This window comes from Rhagoletis pomonella, unplaced genomic scaffold (genome assembly GCF_013731165.1).
Source record: "Rhagoletis pomonella isolate Grant_MI unplaced genomic scaffold, Rhpom_1.0 Rhpom_scaffold_02011, whole genome shotgun sequence".
NCBI classification, from domain to species: domain Eukaryota; kingdom Metazoa; phylum Arthropoda; class Insecta; order Diptera; family Tephritidae; genus Rhagoletis; species Rhagoletis pomonella.
This window is the reverse complement of record NW_023460565.1, coordinates 2,521-15,202: the sequence shown is the minus strand read 5'-3', so window position 1 is coordinate 15,202 and position 12,682 is coordinate 2,521.

Sequence of the window (12,682 nt, the reverse complement as noted above, 5' to 3'; positions counted from 1 at the left end):
TTGTGTTTGCAAAGTCAGCTGTGTGCCCACTAGTAGTTATGTGTTGTGGTACTGCCGTGTTGGTTTTTTGATTTTTTATGTCCGCCTGGTGTTCTGCTAGACGAACGCCTAGAGCGCGTTTTGTTGTTCCTATATATACTTTGTTACAGGCTTCGGTTTCTTTGCCTTTACATGTTATTTCGTAGACTACGTTGTTCTGTTGTTGGGCGTCTATGGGGCTTTTTGTTTTTTGTGTATATCGTGGATAAAGTATTGTTGGACTTGTAGGCGAGAGTGATGTTTTGTTTTTTAACTAAGTTGCGATCGAAGTTTTTGGAAAGTCTAGGGATGTATGTAATGCTGTGGTACTGTTTTGTTTTGTCTGTTGTTCTGGTAGTTGATGCTTTATTTTGAGAGCTGGTTATTTCCATCATTTTCTGCTGTATAAGTTCACGTATTAGGTAGTCGGGGTATCTTTCTTATTTTGTCGATGTTTGTAAGTAAGTGTTTTATGTATTCGGTTTTTGGCGGTGTTTATTTTGTATTTGGTGGGTTGTGATGAGTAGTAGTTTATCAGACGGCCAGAAGATGAAGGTTTGGAGTACCAGTACGCCATTTTTCTCCCTGTGAATGCAGCCATCTAAGAAGGGGATGCCATCGCGGAGCTAAAAAACAAATACAACGTTGACATAAAATTCATAGCGAAATATGTAGACGACATAATTGCAATAATAGGTTAGGTTAGGTTAAACGGGCAGTTCTGAAAAACAGTTCACTCGGAGGCCGCAGAGGCCCATTGTGATGCCCATGGGGGTTACCCCAAGCCTATCCCTACATGTCTTCGAACCATTTTGATTTTCTGGCGAATCCTAGCAGCCCTTCCAGAGAAGCTTTCCCCAAGATATCCAGATTCTCGAAGAAGTGGTCCCCAAGAAACTTAAGGCGTTTTCCTGGAAGTGCTGAACACTCGCAAAGGAAGTGCTGGACGAATTCTAACTCCTCCTCATCCCTGCAGCTTCTACAGAAATCATTATACGGGGCTCCGAACCTGGCGGCCATGTGGCCAATGGTCCAGTGTCCCGTTAGTATTCCTGTGAGAAGCCTGACGTTTGACTTTGAAAGCCTTAATATACTCCTTGTTCATCTCAGCCTGAAAAACACTGCAGTGGTCTGGGAGTCTATACGACTCCCTAAGAGATAACTCTTGAGAGAAGACCCCAGACCCTGTTCCGATATCCATTTTGGAGCCGTCCGTGAAGATGGGTATTTCGCCATCGCTGAGAGCAATATTAAATTCCCAGTCACTTCTCTCAGGAAAATGGGTATCGAAGTTTCGATTGAAGTCAATTTCCGTGACCTGATGGTCACAGCGGCTGTATTCCACCCCCACTCTCCCGAGGATTGTGGCGTGACCTTTGCAAGTTGTTCGCAGCCTGTTAGACGCTCTGAGTCGTAGAGCGCTTTTAGCTTCGATACTTTTAACACATAGGTCTATAGGTGGAATATCCAGCAGGGTCTCTAGAGATGCCTGGGGCGTTGAATAAATCGCCCCCGTTATGCATAAGCATGCTTGTCGTTGCACCTTTTGCAAGTTGAGTAGATGGGATTTGGTGTCAACCGCCTGCCACCATACCAGCGTGCCATAGGTGAGGATAGGTCTAACTAACGCCGTATAAATCCAATGTATTATCTGCGGTCGCAGACCCCAGTCTTTTCCAATATTAGCTTTGCAGGAGTAGAGCGCGTTGAGCGCCTTCTTTCTCTGCTCTTCGGTGTTCCTTTTCCAGGAAAGCTTAGAGTCGAGAATAACCCCCAAAAACTTTGCTTCTTTTGACAATTTGACATTGAGGGACGGAGGTCGGAAATTGTCTATTTTATATCGCTTGGTGAAGAGAACAACTTCGGTTTTAGTGGGATTGACCCCTAGGCCGTTTCTTTCTGCCCACCCTGACAGATCGTTAATTGCAGATTGTAGAATCTCGCTGACCGTGGAGAGGAATTTTCCCACGACCAGAATGACTAAGTCATCCGCGTAAGCAATGACCTTAGCGGCTTTCGATGTAAAAAGCAGGAATTCGTTTAGCACGAGGTTCCACAGTAGGGGAGGTTCCAGGAAGGCTGCCAGCGCCTATTCCATGTGATTCAGTGCTTGTTCTATACTCCCAACAACCTCGTGCAGGGCTGTTTCAACCGACCTACCTTTACGGTAGGCATGCTGAGCCTCGCTGAAGTTCCCAGGAGTAAGGCGTTGCGTGATCTGCAGACTCAGAAGCCTCTCCATTATCTTGAGAAGAAATGATGAGAGGCTGATGGGCCTAAAATCTTTGGCAGTGCTGTGGCCCGCTTTTCCTGCTTTGGGAATGAAGACCACTCTTACCTTCCTCCATGACTTTGGGATGTAGCATAGGAGGAGACTCGCCCTATAGATTGTCGTTAGCCAGGGGGTTACCGTGGCGCTTGTTCGTTGTAGCATGGCTGGAAAGATCCCATCCGGTCCCGGAGATTTGTAGGGTTGGAAGGTTCTGAAAGCCCAAGCTACTTTGTCTGTAGTGATGATTTTGTCCACTGGACTGCCTTGCCTGTGGGTACTAGGGTGTTCTGTCACAGGAGTTCCTGTGTCCCCTGCGTCACCGCAGCCAGGGAAGTCGACGTCCATAAGGTGTTCCAGTGTTTCAAGGCTGCTTTCAGTGTGCCCTCCTCCTGGCTTTTTAAGAAAACCGGGAGGAGCCGGGTTTTTCGCGCGGCATCAGTAGCCTTTTTTTCGGTCCGCGCAAAATTTGGACCACGAAACCTTCTTTGCTTTCTTTATCTCTTTCTTGAACGCATTGAAGTTGCGACGATATTCATCCCAGTCCTCCGCGTTCTTAGTGAACTTCGCTTTATCGAAAGCTTTCCTAGCTGTTATCCTGAGCCGCCTTAAATCGGCCGTCCACCACCTTGGGTGTTGCTTAGAAGGTTTGCTCTCGGTTGTTATGTTACATTCGTTGAGAGACTTCGTTAGTCAGAGGACCGCTCCCTCCAGTTGGTCCGCTGAAATTGGCTCCACCGTGTACGGTGGACTCGCTCCAGACACCAACTGGCTGAATTTGCTCCAATTTGTCCTACGAGGATTTCGATAAGGTTTTAGTGTCGGTCTGCTTAGGTTAATGGAGAATACGATGCGACAATGATCAGAAAAAGAGCATTTTGTCGAGACGTGCCAGCCGTCAACCCTAACATTGTTCGATTTAGTAACAAGAGTTATATCTATAACCTCCTCCCTTATTTTATTGTTACAGATAGTCAGTTTTGTGGATAATAAGCAACTGAAGAGGGACTCACCTCTATCGTTGATGTTCGAGCTGTTCCACGCCGTGTGGTGAGCGTTGGCGTCACAGCCAGCCACCATATTTATCTTTCGTTGCTCCGCCCAGGCGGTGAGTTTCCTGAAGGATATTGACGGGGGATCGGGTACATAGTATGGCATGTATAAAGATGCGAGGATGAGGTCGGGTGTTCCCCTCTGCTCCAACATTGCCACTGTCATGTCCGAATCGCAATTATAAAACTAAACGACGTGAATACGATTCCAGAAACCCTGAACAAATACCACAACAAACGCCAGTTTACCAAAGAAATGGAAGAAAACTCACACATCCCCTTCTTAGACGTCTGCATTCACAGGGAGAATCCGTTGGACTGGTACTCCAAACCATGGTTGCCACTCGCCAACATTTTTTTCTACCAAAATCTCTTAAGAAAAGTTACCAAAAGTTACCAAATCTTCACTTCTTCACTGAAAAAATATACTGAATAAACCTGCTATATTTCACAACAAATGTGTATATACTTACAGCCCGTTTCTGTGACTTAATAAATTCAATGTTTTTATAATTTGTCAATTTCTGATTATTTATCAAGAACTCCCAGTTCTAGCACAGAAGTTTAAATCCATTTTTTTGATAAATTATCAAGATTGAAAATGCTATTGACAATTATAATAATTTTTTTTTATTAGAAAATATTTTTCTTACAATTAATTGTTGCATGTGCCGTTATTCTCATTTTCTGATATTTGCGACTCACGGAATAATGGCACCGGAACACAAACAAAAGTTGCGGGTGCTTTTAACCGTCCGTTTGACTCGTACAAAATTTCGAGTAAATTGCGAAAATTGCAATTTTTTTTCCTATTTTCTCGCTTTTTCATAATTAAGTGTACGTGTCAAATGGACCTCAGATTTGAATTCAGTGGGCCGAAATACATGTCGGTAGGTGGGTCTACCGGAATAATCAAAACGATTTATGGACCTTACCGAAAACTGCCAGATGGCCACTATTAAAATGTGAGAAGGTAGAATTCAAAATTTATCGCAAAAATTCAAAAGTTGTTTTAGAAGCCCTTGGTGCTGCCACTATAATTGAAATATTTCCAGTATTCGAATATGAGATGACTCTAATTTTATCGAAGTAATTTTGTAGAAGTGTCAGTAGCGGTGTCACTGAAACTCGAAGAGCTTTTATAATTACGCACATGCAAAACATAATTCATTTCTTTCTAGTAATGCAAATAGATATTTAGTTGCAAAAGTTACCAAAATGAAATAAAAGTTACCAAACCGTTTAAAAGTTACCACTTTTGGTAGAAAGTTACCAATTGTGGTAACCATGCTCCAAACCTACATCTTCTGGCCGCCTGATAAACTACTACTCATCACAGCCCACCAAATACAAAATAAACACCGCCAAAAACCTAATACATAAAATACTTACTTTAAGCCACCAACAATTTCATGACGCAAATACAGACAAAATAAGAGAGATACTAAAGAGCACCAATTACCCCGACTACCTAATGCGCGAACTTATACAGCAGAAAATAATGGAAATAACCAGCCCTCAAAATAAAGCATCAACTACCAGAACAACAGACAAAACAAAACAGTACCACAGCATTACATACATCCCTAGACTTTCCAAAAACTTCGATCGCAACTTAGTTAAAAAACAAAACATCACTCTCGCCTACAAGTCCAACAATACTTTATCCACGATATACACAAAAACCAAAAAGCCCCATAGACGCCCAACAACAGAACAACGTAGTCTACGAAATAACATGTAAAGGCAAAGAAACCGAAGCCTGTAACAAAGTATATATAGGAACAATAAAACGCGCTGTTGGCGTTCGTCTAGCAGAACATCAGGAGGACATAAAAAAAAAAAAAAACCAACACAGCACTATCACAACACATAACTACTAGTGGGCACACAGCTCGCCAGACATAACAATACTCAGCGCTGGACTACTAAACAGCGTATCATGGCGACCAATGCTGACCTTGCCACCTGCCCATAGTCATCTCGATCGATAAACCAACCGACTATTCTTCCGCGGAACACCGGACCTATATCAACTTTTCTAAAGCTGATTGGAAAGGCTTTGCATAATTTACTGAGAACACCTTCACTGCGCTCCCCACACCAACCGACGTCCACCTTGGTGAACGTAAGTTCCGCAGGGTTGTCACTTCCGTTGCAGCTCGCCTCGTACCAGCAGGATGCATTACGGGCCCTCGTCCAAACTTCCCTGCTGAAGCGGCTGTTCTAGCCGATGAACCTTCATCAGGCCGATCTCGGAAATCCTCGTATCAGGGATCTCAACGCAGCTTTTGAACGTACATAAGCGGAAGGTAGAGCATTTGAAGACTTGTAACTTCGCCTCTGGTGTGAGTAATATTTGGGCAACCGTGAGGTTACTGTCCAATCTGACGAAGCAGGACGACAGGGTCGAAATTTCTTTCGGCGACCATGCTTCGTCGGACCCGTAGCGATGGGCGAGCTATTTGAGCCGGCAATTCATATTGCATCTTCCGGGGGGCAAAGCCAAGCGTCGAGTAACAAGAAGGCTGCAAAAAATGCCAACAACCTGTGCTCCTCTTGCTTTCACTGGCGGTGAAGTTCGGGTAGCCATCGGGAAGGCGAAAGCCTCCAAAACCATGGGGCCCGACAGAATATGCATGTTGATGCTGATAAATTTGGGTCCTGTGGGAGTAGCGTACCTAACGGAGGTTCTCAATCTGTCAATGGCCACTCTAATCATTCCACACATCTGGAAGGTGGGGAGAGTGGTACCGCTGCTCAAACCAGGGAAGCCAGCCAACAAAGGAGAGTTTTATAGTCCGATAACACTCCTTTCCCCGGTAGCGAAGACACTACAGGCTTTGCTACTCCCGTCTTTCACGAACCACCTGACCCCAGCGAAGCATCAGCATGGTTTCCGTAAAGTGCACAGTACAACAACAGCACTTAACGCCATAAACGCGCAGATAACACGTGACCTAAACCGCAACCGTCCCTGTGAGAGAACCATTCTAGTAGCCATTACATACAGTATTGGAAGTGACACCGGTAATGTTAATTATATCGTTCGAATTTATAGAAAAATGTTTATCAATGCTAAAATTTTTATTAGAGAAATGTCGGCTTGCGTGTCGACTAAAAAACGTACAAAATTTGTTTGACCCATTAATTATCAACTCGATAAAGTCTGAGTAATTCAAATTTAAGCAATAAATGCCCTTGTCGAAAAAGATTTATTTAATAGTCCAATTCCTCCGACCTCAGTGTTCGCTTCTGAGGGGCGTGGGCGTTTAAAGCGCGCCCATTAGCATTTTTGCGTGAATTGGGACGTCTATTATTGTCACTGTTACTGTTCCGATTGCTGTTATTCGATGACCGATTGCCATTAGTATTGAGATTATTGCCGTTATGCCTTGCACCGTTATTATTGTACCTACTGTTATTATCGTTATTATTTTACTTATTGAAATTAGAGTTATTTTGTCTGAAATTATTATTGTTGTACCTATTGAAATTATGACCTCCGAAGCTACCTCTAAAACTATTTGGCCTATTTACTCGGGATCGAAACGCTAACACTTGACGCTCTTTCACTTGATTATTTTGTAGTTGACGATAAAATTGATTTGACCAAATCCGACCGAGTATTAAGTCTACAAACGTTAACTGTTTGCTCGACTGCCATTTCATGGGCTTTAGATTGTGTCATACTGTAACGACAGCCTATGTAGTAGGTGGCAAGTAACTGCTGCAATAAATATCCCCACTCAAATATCCCCCCACACAAATGCCCAGCGGCATTGGCTTAGTAGTATCGATACCTAAACGAAATTAGAGGATGACTGAACACGAGCGCATTGCGTGCTGTCTTGCAAATACAGCCACCACAAGTGAACGATGCTTATAATACTGATATTGACTTCGGCAAATCTGTACTCTGCATGATCGTGCGCGAAACCAGCAAACGTGCCAGTTGAACGGCTCCGAAAACATGAGAGTCATCATTTGTTGCAGAAGTCGTTTGACTTGTTGCTGAAAATCATCTGACTTGTTGCTGAAAGCCATTTGACTTGTTGCTGAAAATCATCTGACTTGTTGCTGAAATGACGACGAATGTGGTAAAGGGTAATTTATCGTCTGGTATGCATGTATGTATGTATTTATAGCGCGTCTACCATTCAATTGCATTGCTCACTGCTGGCTAGTTGTGAGGAATGTGCATACGTGTGCATACATGTATGTAGCCTAGTTTTTTTTTTTTTTTTTTTTTTTTAACGGAGGGGGAATCTTCTAAAGATGTTATGCACGATTCGTCACCTGTCCGCTAAGGGTGCACCTCATTCGGGACCACGCCCAGACTATGTTGTCACATAATTCAGGACTTGCGAGACAGCGCGCCTACGTACTAAACCCTTAACTCCGACGTCTGAAGCCTTGTGTTTCGCCTTGCGGGACCACCGTTAGGTATTACGTCGCAAGGCGTAGCTTTGCCAATTGGCTCTTCACACACGCCTTTCTGGCTTATCTCTCGTTCAGTCTTCTCTTTTCGCTACTGCGCTGTCTTTCTTTCGCTCTTAGCTCCTGGAGGACTATTGCGGACCACGCCTTAATTCTGCTCCACACCGCTTTTGAGTTTATCATGTGCCCCACGATATGGTCAGGCGTCATGCTCTCCTTTATCAGCTGCTCTATGTCTGTTCGATCTGCCTCGTATTTTCGGCAGTGGAAAAATACGTGTAGTACGTTTTCGTCGCCGCTACCGCAGAATGAGCACTCTGTCCCGTCATCATGCCCATATTTGAACAGGTATTCTCGAAAGCAGCCGTGCCCCGTCAGAAACTGTGTCACGTAGAAGTCGGTCTCTCCGTGTTTCCTCTCCACCCACGCTTTTATGTTATTGATCAGCCTGTGCGTCCACCTCCCTTTTGTCGTCACATCCCAGTGTCTTTGCCATTCATTTAGGCTTGCATCCCTCTCTTGTTTTCGCTCTTCGATTGTCAGGCACCTGCCTAAGTTTCGAGACTTATCGAAGACTCTTTTTAGCTCCATGGCCATTATTTCTGGGGGCATGATGCCCGCTAAGACTCCGACCGCCTCGTGTGACACAGTACGGAAGGCGCTAGTCACCCTGATGCTATTTAGTCGGTGCACCGACTTTGCCGCCTTCGCGTAAGTCTTGCGCTGCAACGCGGGTCCCCAGATGGGTGCTGCATACATTAGTATGGACTGGCTCACTTTTGCTAGAAGCGCTCGTCTGTTTTGGCTCGGTCCGCCGATGTTAGCCATTAGTCTTGTTTGAGCCGTGGTCACTCTTGCCGCTTTTTCACAGGCTTTATCAATGTGCACCTTGTAGCTTAATCTCGAGTCTATCATGACACCCAGGTATTTCAGCGACTGCTGTGTTTTGATGCTATGTCCATTGATGTTGAGCGTAGCGCTCTCCATCTTTTTTCGGCTTGTGATCACCACCGCTTCGGTTTTTTGCCCTGCGAGTTGGAGATTCGTTGCAGCGAGCCAGTTCTTTATTTGTTGCGCCGTGCTGTTGCAGATGTTCTCAACTTGGCAGAGGTCTTTGGCCACTACTGTTATTGCTATATCATCGGCGTATCCGATAATTTGTACCTCCCTTGGCAGCGGCAGTCCCAGAATTCCATCATAGAGGACAATCCAAAGTAGTGGCCCAAGTACGGAGCCCTGTGGTACTCCACCCGTCACCAAGTACTTCCTGGGGCCTTCGTCGGTATCATACAGCAGAAGCCTGTCAGATAGGTAGTTGGATACCATCCTTAGCAAGTAGGGCGGCGTGTTCTTTCTTTCCAGAGCACTTAGTATGTGAGGCCAGGAGGCCGAATTGAAGGCATTTTTTACGTCGAATGTCACCGCCGCGCAGTATTCCTTCGTGCCATATAGCCATCTTGTTCCTTCTATTGCCTTGCCTGCGACATCGGTGAGCTTTTTAATTGCATCAATGGTTGACCTCTGTCTTCGAAAACCATACTGGTTATCGGCGAGACCCGGCAGTTCCTCCTCTAGGTGCTGCTCCAACCGTACACAGATTAATCGCTCCAGTATCTTACCAAGCGTATCCAGCATACAGAGAGGTCGGTATGCGCTTGGTTCTCCTGCCGGCTTGTTTGGTTTCTGCAGTAGGACCAGCCGCTGTTTCTTCCAGATTTTTTGGGAAGACGCCTTCTCGCAGACACCGCGTAAAGAGTTCGGTAAACGGACCCGTGTTGTGCTTGATGGCAACCTTCAGAGCCTTGTTTGGTATTCCGTCTAGGAATGGCGCTTTGTCATTACCAAATCTTTCTGCTGCTTGGACCACCTCCTCGTCTGTAACCGTTGGTGCTTCCATTCCCTCCGGTTTCTCTGCTTGCGGTCGCCGACCTCCTGGCGTTTGCACAGGGAAGAGAGTTTGCACGACGTCTTTTAGGAGAGTGGGACAGGTTGGTGCCTGGCCTTTACCACCTTTTATTTTCTTCATGACCACCTTGTAGGCATCACCCCATGGGTTTTCGTCCACCTTTTCGCAGAGCTCCTTAAAGCAGCTGGTTTTGCTGCTTTTGATGGCTTTTTTAAGGTCACTTCGTTTCTTTTTGAAGGCCTCGCGCAGCACGGCATGTTCCATCGAGCCACGGTTCCTTTGACACAACCGCCTCACCTTATGACACTCACCCCTTATGGCCTGGATTTTTTCGTTCCACCAGTACGCCGGCTGCCTGAGAGAGCCGTGTTTTCTCCTGCACATAGCACCGTCGCAGGCTTTACTGATGTGCCTCACCAGTGTTTCAGCCTGGAGCTCAGTGTTATCCTCAGTGGCCATTTCCTCATCCAGCACGAGTCTGAAGAGCTCTTCATCCAGAGTCTCTACCTTCCAGCCCCTCGTTTGCACCTTCCTGGTGATCGCCCTTTGTCGGCTCTGTGCACAATTCCCTAGCTCCATCATGATTGCCAGATGGTCACTGTTCGTATAGAGGTCCGACACCTTCCAGCTCGTTGAGCGCACCAAGGAACTACTAGCGAAAGTAATGTCAATCACCGAGCCTCGACCATTCTTCTCAAAGGTATTTTTGTTCCCCGAATTCAGAAGCACCGCATCAAGTACCGAAAACGCCTTTAGTAGTGCATCTCCCCGCCTGTTTGTGTGGACGCTACCCCATTCCACTGCCCATGCATTGAAGTCCCCTGCTATAACGTTCATTGTGGTGGTCCGGACTTCTTGAACCAAACTGTCTAGGATGTTCTCGTATTCATTTTGTGGGATACTTGGTGGTATGTAGCAGCTATAAAAGTTAAAACCGTCTACCTTCGCTCGTGTGTAGTAGCTTTTACCAAGCAGCGGCTTTTCTTGGAAAGCTTTTCCTCCGCATGTCCATATTGCAGCTTTGCCTGTGAGGTCCGATATCCATGCTCCACTGTCTATATTTTTATACTGCTCGCTGATTATTGCTATGTCCACCTTCTCCTCGTACACCGTTTGCCTGAGCAGCTCTTGCGCTGCTTCGCAGTGGTTGAGATTCAACTGCATGACTCTCATTTTCTTGATTTCTTGCACGCCTCCTGGTATAGCGGACACCTCCAACTACCTATCTGGTGCTCGGTGTTCTTTCTTCCCTGGTTTTTGCATGCTCTGCAGTGTGGCTTTTTGTCGCAGGCTTTCGCAAAGTGTCCATTTTCTCCACATTTTAGGCAGCATTGACTTCTGTCTTCCGCGTTTTTGCAGTCTCTCGCTATATGGCCATATTCCAGGCACCTGAAGCATTTTTTGGGGTTCGGTTTCTCCCTTACTCTGCACACAACCCATCCTATCTTTATTTTCTGCGCGTCAAGAAGTAATCTTGCCTCCTGCGCTGGGAGATTTACCACCGCGGTTTGTGTGCCCGCATAAGCCGCCCTGATGCTTTTTATCGCATTCTCGTTAAGGTGGTTTAGCTCCTCTATCTGGTTGCGGATGGCCTCGGCAATATTCTCCTTGGTGGTAATCTCGTCCAGGTCACGGATTTCTACCATCGTCTCGTGGGTTAGGGCTCTGATCTGTGCCTGGTCCCCTAGAAGCCTACCTATTTCGCTCTTGAGTTCGCCCGTGTCCTTCATTTGCGTCTCCTTAAGCTGCAGCAGTATTTCACCCTTGACCGTCTTTCTGATGCGTGATACGCTCTCGCCGAGTTTCTGCAGCGCCTCTTCCTTTTTTACGGTCCTTAGTATATCGCTGTAGGTCATATCTCCCGTCCGAGCTATAATGATGGCATCTGGCCGTGGTGGTGGTTTGTATGCCATCTTCTTTTTGCCATGTGACCTGCGTTGGACCTCTACCCATTTCCCTTCTTTCTCCACCTCCTTCTCCTTAATCTTGCCGGAATTTTCGTTTGGCGCCACCTTACTCTGTTTGGTTGCAGGGTTGGTGGTCGCCTCCTCCTGCGTGGTTTTATTTTTCTTGGGTGGCGTCCTACGCTTTAGTTGGCTTTCATCTCGGGGCCTTTTCGGGGTTTCAGCAGTCACCGGTATGTTGAAAATACTCCGTCTGCTTGCCTTTATTCTGGAGTACTCCTCCTGGGCACTCGCATGCAGCTTTGTTAGTGAGCTGAGTATCTCTCGCATGCTATTGTTTATTGAGCGTTGTGGCGGGCACATTGCCTCCGTCAGCCTCTTAATAGCATCTCCGAGCTCCGACATGTAGTCTCCGTTCTGTTTGGCTCCCTTCATTTGAGGCTCGCTGTCTTGTAGTGCTGGTGGCGACGATCTCGTTCGTACCGGCTTCTCCACGCTAAGCGCCTTTACAGGCGACCGAACTAGTCTTGACGCACGCTTGAACGGGTCAGTTTCTGCAGTCGGTGTTCCCTGGGACGGGTCTGCCCCAAGCACCTTGCAGCCACTGCCGTCCAGGTTTTTCGCGCCGCTGCTGGCTTCGTTTACATTGTTGTTGTTGTTGTTGTTTTTTCTCATTTTTGAATCCATTCTTTTGTTTTTTCCAGCGCATCGTGTGCAGGGGGGCGGGCCGAAATAGACAGGAACGGGTATACCCTCGGGGACTATGCCCCTACCCCAGTTCCTTGAGGCCTGTCCTTCGCTTTACCGGTCCCGGAAAACACGGACGGACCGGCGCTCGCCCGGGGCAACGCGGTCTACTACTCCTGCGTCCAATGCACACTCCCTGACCAGGGACCGAAGTGGCTGGTTACTGATACGCACCGCGGCTGACACCTCGGCAGAGCACGCTCACATCACCGTCTCTACCCCGCCAGCGGAGAAATCGCTGTAGGGATTTCGAGGGACTCCCAGTGCGCCGCAGCGCGTACCGGTCTGGATTGTTGTATCAGCCGCACCTAACATGGTGAACAAACGCTGACCAGGAAGCCGTCCA